The sequence below is a fragment of the Microtus ochrogaster genome, linkage group LG4 (assembly GCF_000317375.1).
Source record: "Microtus ochrogaster isolate Prairie Vole_2 linkage group LG4, MicOch1.0, whole genome shotgun sequence".
NCBI classification, from domain to species: Eukaryota; Metazoa; Chordata; class Mammalia; order Rodentia; family Cricetidae; genus Microtus; species Microtus ochrogaster.
Genome location: NC_022030.1, coordinates 53,156,630 through 53,163,906, shown reverse-complemented (window position 1 = coordinate 53,163,906; position 7,277 = coordinate 53,156,630). Strand labels below are relative to the sequence as shown.

General features: G+C 41.3%; 1 non-coding gene across 1 annotated transcript; it reads right to left on the bottom strand.

Annotated features, from left to right (window-relative positions):
• Positions 1-1,310: 1,310 nt before the first annotated feature.
• LOC113457681 lies at positions 1,311-1,471 on the bottom strand. The gene has a single exon (XR_003378192.1). It is a non-coding gene; the product is annotated as a U1 spliceosomal RNA (small nuclear RNA).
• Positions 1,472-7,277: the final 5,806 nt, after the last annotated feature.

Below are 7,277 nucleotides of genomic sequence, written 5' to 3'. Positions count from 1 at the left end.
CCTACCAAGGCCAGCTGGCCTGGGTCTGAAAAAGCATGAGATAAAACCAGACTTGCTGAACATAGTGGACAATGAGGACTACTGAGAACTCAAGAACAATGGCAATGGGTTTTTGATCCTACTGCACATACTGGCTTTGGGGGAGCCTAGGCAGTTTGGATGCTCACCTTACTAGACCTGGATGGAGGTGGGTGGTCCTTGGACTTCCCACAGGTCAGGGAATCCTGTTTGCTCTTTGTTTTGTTGAGGGAGGGGTATTTGTTCAGGGGAGGGGGAGGGAAATGGGAGGCGGTGGCAGGGAGGAGGCAGAAATCTTTAATAAATAAATCAATAAATAAGAAATTAGGATTTAACAAAAAAAAAGGAAAATATGTGAATTTTATTAACTTTGAACCTGGAGCCCAATTTACAAGTTCACAAATGCCCATTGAGCTGACCTAGATGTTTTTCAGGGGGAAGGAAGTGTTCCAAAACAGGGTTTCTCCGTGTGGACTTGGATGTCCTGAAACTCACTCAGTAGACCAGGTTAGCCTTGAACTCAGAGGTCTGTCTGTCTCTGCCTCCTGAGTGCTGGGCTTGTCCCACCACCATCTGCCTTGATCTGTATTTTTGTTTGTTTGTTTGTTTTTGGTTTGATATGTCATTATCCTTAGGATCACGTGCCATAGAGTCCTCCTGAGGCTGTACACTAGATGCATTGGTTGTGTCTCCTGCAGAGGACATGCCAGTTACTTTAGATTCTAATGCAGCACTCTTTATTTTTATTCTTGATGCAAACTTTAAGGCTCATCTCATACATTAAATCTAAATCTTAATAAGATGCTGGACAATTCACATGTGCATTAAGTTGGGAAATACTGAACACATTGTCTGCCCCTTATTCCCTGGCTTTCCCTACCATTGTACCTATTAATCCTCTTACATGCAATTCACTATCTAAATTGGTCTTGTTTGTTTTGTTTTGCTCCCTCATCACATTGAGCTTTGGGATAGCCAAGATCTTGGCATACCTTGCCATATTTCTTAGTAAGCACCCAATCACTCAGTTATTCTTGCTTATTACTTCAGTAAGTTGTTGCTTACTGAAATAGTCCTAAATTTATTTCCTCTTGCTCCTTTTTAGGTGCACCACAGCCCACAATCCATCTTGTTTCCTCTGCTTTTCGGGTCTTATCAGTTCATCAAATTGCAACATTTTAAATCAACAGCCTTCCCTCAGTATCTCAGACATATTGCAGCTCTGCCCTCCTAGAACCTATAGGATCCATCCCGACACCTAATTACAGTGTCACCTCGGAGATTTCTCCCATCAGGGAAAAGCATGATACAGTCTCCACTACCACAAATTACTCAGTTGAGTTTTCCACACTTGGGGAAACCACAGAAGTCAGCACCTACAGGGTGAGATGGATATGTCTCGCCCTGGGAAAACTACTTCATGATCATGGTATCTCCCCTGTCAGGTAAGATTTTTTAAGATATGTTTTTTCCTATCTAGCCCTGGATGTCCTGGTACCAGTTCTGTAGACCAGGCTGGCCTTGAACTCAGGGATCCACCTGTCTCTGCCTACTGAGTGCTGGGATTAAAGGCCTGTGCCACAATGTTTGGTGACTTGAAAGATTTCTTGCATTCATTCTTTAGAAAAAGCAACAAGCTGGCCCCAAAAAATGAGAGAAAAAGACTAGAAATTTGAAGTTCTAGCAACTAGTTCTTTTGAAAAATCATTTCTTGAGAATCCTTTCAAATGAATGGGTCTCACAATAAATCACTGTGGAATTTTTCTGTTGTAATTGTATATTTTCATAATACCTATTTTTTTTATTTTTGTGTCTCTCTGTGTGTGTTCTTGTTTGTACACATGTGTGCCAATGCCGATGGACGATCTCCTGGGGTTATAGTCAAGGAGTCACTAGATGTGAGCCCTGAGAATCAAATTCAGATCCTCTACAAGACCAACAAATGTTCTTAACCACTGAGCCATCTCTCCAGGCCCCCTATTTAATTTCTATAAGTTAATCACATCAATTTTTCAGGTTGAATTCTCCATTTTAATGTTATTTTATGGTCTCATCAAGATTAATTTGAAATAATCTCTTATCACAGAATGAATTCTGCAGCTCATGTGATATTTGTAGATTCCATATGATAGTCCTATAATCCTGCATGTTACATGCCTACATAAAGCTCCATGAGGTTATGAATGATTAAAAGTTATAAACTTATATATATAACTTTATAATGAGTATAAAGTTATAACTATAAATAACTTCAATTTGTTATGATTTTTCTAATTTTGCATTAACATAGAACTGATTTTAACCATGGTGTGATAAGGCATCCCTATTGTAAGGAGCCCTGATTTATTTTTCCACGATGTCAGTTAGGACTGGAAATGCTAGGCATGAATTTCTCCATCCCAGAGCATGCTCACAATCACTGTTTGCTGCACACATACCAAGAGGGCTGCTTAATCAGTTCATCCATCTTGATAAAATGCTTGGAAACACCCTGAAGAATTACACAAAGCAATAGGCACAGATACAGAGCCAGTTTAGAAACCTTCTAGTCCTTAGATTAAACACTCCCTTGTGCCAGTTATCCAACTCTATTATGGATTCCCACCTCCTTTCCTATCTTCAGGGTGACATTCAGAATGAAATATCCACAGACTTCACGGGATCAAGTAGAGAAAATCTTTGCATTTATAAACTGGGGGAAAAAAAAGAGTTGTCATAAATTCTTAGTAAAAATGTTCCTAAATCTGAGGTACGAGATGGGCTGGAATCCTCAACCACTCATGGGTGACAGGAGACAGGGGCTGAGAAAAAAGGAAACCAGCACAGTCAAGTGATCCTTGTTTCTAATGGGTTTAATTTCGAGCTCAGGTGAGAACAGCCCACACCTTATTAGGCACAACTCTGCAAAGGGAACAAAGATAAACAGTGGACTCTTTTGTCTGGACTTTAAACTTCAATGAAACTCATCAAGGAAAGTTGAGTCTGTCACCCAAAGACTTGGGAGTCTTCCTTTCTGATCCTCCAGACTGAAACAGGATTTTGTAAAGTTCTGAACTCCATTCCAGCCTGGACATCCAATTACAGCATGGGCTATAATTACAAACTGGCAATGCTCATTCAAGTGGCTTCAAGTCTAGGTTGACTATGGGCGCTTCTATAGTTCACTATTACCCATTTATTAACCAATGTTTCTTATTAAAATCTCAGAGATATGCTGACACTTTTCAGGTCCACAGTCTCTATGACTTCCAAAGAGGCTGTAAGATGACCTCCCCTCAAAGCCATGGCCACCCTGCCATCAGAAGTCAAGCGACTCTCCCTCACTACCTTGTTAAGACAAGCAAGTCATGTGATCTGACTTAAGGTCATTTTCCACATGTACATGTATTTCTCTTGTCCCTATGGTACTATGAATGATCTAAAAAGATCCTAGTCATTCAAATCCCATTACTCTTTGGCCTCATATCCTCTTTGGATTTTTTTCTGCATACTCTGGGTCCTACAGGACTCCAGTAAGGATCCCTTCAGAAAGGCCTTCTCCCACCCTCTGGAAAGAGCTTCCCTTCTGGCTCTCCTCCCTGCTTTGTTTTCTTTCAATAATTTTACCATTGGACACATTAAACATCTAATTGTTGCTAGATTTATCTAACTACAAAATAAGCTTAGCTGTCCAAAGGCCCTGAATCAGCACCAGGTACAGTGAAACGTGGGGTGGTGGTGCTTATCTGTAACCCTAGCACTTGGGAGGCAGACACAGGAGGATCTAGAATTCAAGGATAGTTTGGGCTACCTAGTGAGTTCCATTCCAGTCTGGACAGTGAAGCTACAAAACAAAACCTTGTCATAAACAGAACACAAAACAACAACAGCAACAAAGACAAGCAATTACCTAAAGGAATCAAGCTCAAAGACTCGAAGGCCAAGCACCAACTGGCCCTGGTTGCTTCCAGCAATGATCAGGTGCCTTTTATGATCCAGAGATGGCATTTTGTGCTCAGATGCCTACAGAGCATTAGAATAAAGCAAGAGGAGGAAGGGGGCCTGAAAGAATAATTGAGACAGGTCCGCTCCAGGAGCCAGCAGCCCTTCATCTCCAGCTAGCTCAGAGGAATAGGCGGAAGGAAGCAGTCAAAAACTTGACTCATCTCCCAAGGCTCCGGAGCTCCTTTTGGCTTCCAGTTCAACAGAATGCCCTGCTGCCTTCACCTTGGTGTCAGTGTGAGCTCCCTTCTACTCCCACTTTTTAAGGTCAACACCAAGGGACAATTCCAAGTCTCTCTATGTGTGGCTCCTGACTGCAGGTCACTGTTCGCATTCTTGCTTCTAAAGCAGTGGCTATGCAGTACTATGTTAGAGACGTTGTTATTCACAACTGGTTCTGAGGTTTATTACAAATAACTTGTTACTCCATACGAACTGAAGGCCAAAGTTCATAAATTGTTTTCTTGTTAACCGATTATATTGCTTTTACAGTAACAATGTTATTATGTTATCCAGCTTGCATTCTGATGGACACCCTTGAACTAGAGGGGAATGGGATGGGGATGAACATGTAGAAAATTAGAACTATCCTACCAATAAAATATGTGCCGCATGCTAACATAGTTTCTTATGTCTACCATGACAGAATATAATAAAAAGGCTGAGAGCAGTTGGTTTAAAATTATCCCTGTAAGAGCATGTAATGTTTTCCATTAAACTGGGACTAGCAATTTTAATTATATATAAATTTAGCCCCATTAAATAGAGGGAAATGCCTTGGCTTGAAGTCAAGTCAGAACACTTAGTCTCAAATCTAAGGTCGCTGAAAAAACATCCCCTAATACTTTTCCATCTTCATCTCCTGTTCTGGACTTCGGATTTCCTCTAGCAGCTCACAGGCTGTGCCTTTCATATTTTTATATCCAAGACTTTGCGCATGATATGTCTTGCTCACAGAATCCATTGCCCCTTTCTTCACCTCTAATTTAAACTCTTTGGAGGTGAAAGCCTCATTTTCATTTCAAATGCGAACCTTCCTCCACCACCGTGGCCCCCAGTGATCTTCTGTAGATGTTCTGGAATTACGTTTTACATCAAGGTCTTGGTGGGTGGTCTTAAATGGGCATCTGTCTTATTGTGCAGCCCACAGGTCCTCGTAGACTAAACGTTGAGTCTCAGTGTTTCTGGTAAGTATGAAAGGTGGACCAATATAGATATTGCTAGAATATCTTATACAGCCCTTTGGCTGACCCCAGAGGTCTCTTTCAACTTGATGAGACAGTCCATAAATCCTAGCACTTCCTTAAAGTGAGAAACCCACTGATGTTTGGGAAGAAGACTTATTTATTAAGGAGTAAAATGGGAATCATGCACTCATGATTACAGGGTAAAGCTACGGGATTGCCTCTTGGTCCAACATAGAAGGATGAGGAAAGCTCCTGACCAGCTCACAGAACCGTGGGTCAGGAAGCCTTTCACGTCCAAGAAAGAGAGTGAATGCAATGCCTTCTTATTCGGTCACAAATCATAGAAAATCATGCCCATAGTTCTAGTCAGCCCAAAAGTCATTGGCCGAAACTGATCAAATTCCCACAACACTTCCTGATCTAGAAATGCCCATGAGCTAAGCCTCTTAAGATCAAACTTCCATCAAGGATGGGTAAAAGTTAGGAGATCTCTCTTCTTAGTGGAAAAGTTTCAAGATGTATTGCACATGGTCCCTCAGAAGATCCCCACCACCATCCAACCCTAACTACTCAAGGCAATGGCATATTTGGCTACTATCTTCCCTTCTTGTGTAGAATTTACAGCATAAATGTGTCTCCAAAGTTCATACACTCCAACATCTACAGAAGAGAAGAAGGGTCATTGGATGACAACAAACTGCCCCTGTCACAATTGTGTCTCCAGAATGTCACTGAAATCTGCCCACATTAGAACCTGAGGCTGGGAAACAGCATACATGCACAGGTGAGAAGTAGACATAGGTCTTCAGGCAATGTCTTCTACTTTCCCCTGAGAACTTCAAGATCACCAAACCAGAATAAAAGAGTGAATTTTGAAAGGTAGATTGTCAGAATAGATTATCAAGAGTCATCTATGTGTATCTTTTTTATACTTGTCACCAAAGAATCATACTGAAACTAGAAATTACCAGAATTGAATCTGATGTGGCTTATATGGGGGGGGGGGGGGGGGAGTTGGATGGAATGCTCAGAATAATTATCTAGAATATTCTAAAATGAAAAGAATTTCAGCATTCTAAATAATACACTGGGTTATACTAGATTGGAAAATAACTTTCTAAAAGACTTGGAAATCTATAGCCATTCAACTAGATTAGAAAGCCTGGTAGACCCTAGCTAAAGACCTGTTGACTTTAGTGGTTGCTAGGGGACAGAGACTCAATTTTCTTTGAGAATTTGGTTTCTGGTAGATTGACCATGCTCCAGTGGATGGCTCCATATTCTCATGTATGTGGGCAGTACTAATTAGGCTCAATAGTCATAAATAATAGATATGAAATTTAGATGGTGATACGGCACTGAGGAAGTATTGGAAGTGGAGTTCTTGGTAAATATGATCAAAATATATTGTATACATGCAAGCATGCATGTATGAAATTATCAAAGAACAAATTATATGTATAACTTATATACATATACAAATAATGCATATTCATACCTATATACACATTCATACATAGTCTGGCAGAGACATCAAAATTTTGCCACTTAAACAACATACCAGCTGGGGTTGATCCTTTCTTGTTATCATGCTTCCTCGTGCTGTATTGAAATCAGCATGTGTGTTAGAAGTCTTTTGTCCTCATGCTGTGGAATGCCAGCCTCTTCACATGCCAGCATGGCCCATGCACGCCACCACTGAGCACATGCCACCTGGACGACTGTTTTTTGGAAATGGTTGCAAAGAATGCAAGGAGGCTGGTGGTGGAGACCTGGAAACTCTCGGGAACAACGGTTCTGCTCACTTGTTGGTGTCAGTGTTGGAATGTGTGGAGTGTGAAAGACTTAGTGGCATGCACTCAGTCCTAAACTGGGTGTCTTCATCAACACAATCCCCTCAAGGCCTGGGGATCTATGAAGAAACATTGTAAGAACCCCAAGTGATGGATGATTCCAAGGAGACAGTATCTTCCAGACACAACGGAACTGACACACACGTGAGCTCACAGAGACTATGGCAGCATGGAGAGGTAGGTTCAAGCCAGACCGGGTCCCAGTGTTGAAAGGGGGAAATGGACATGGGTCCTACAT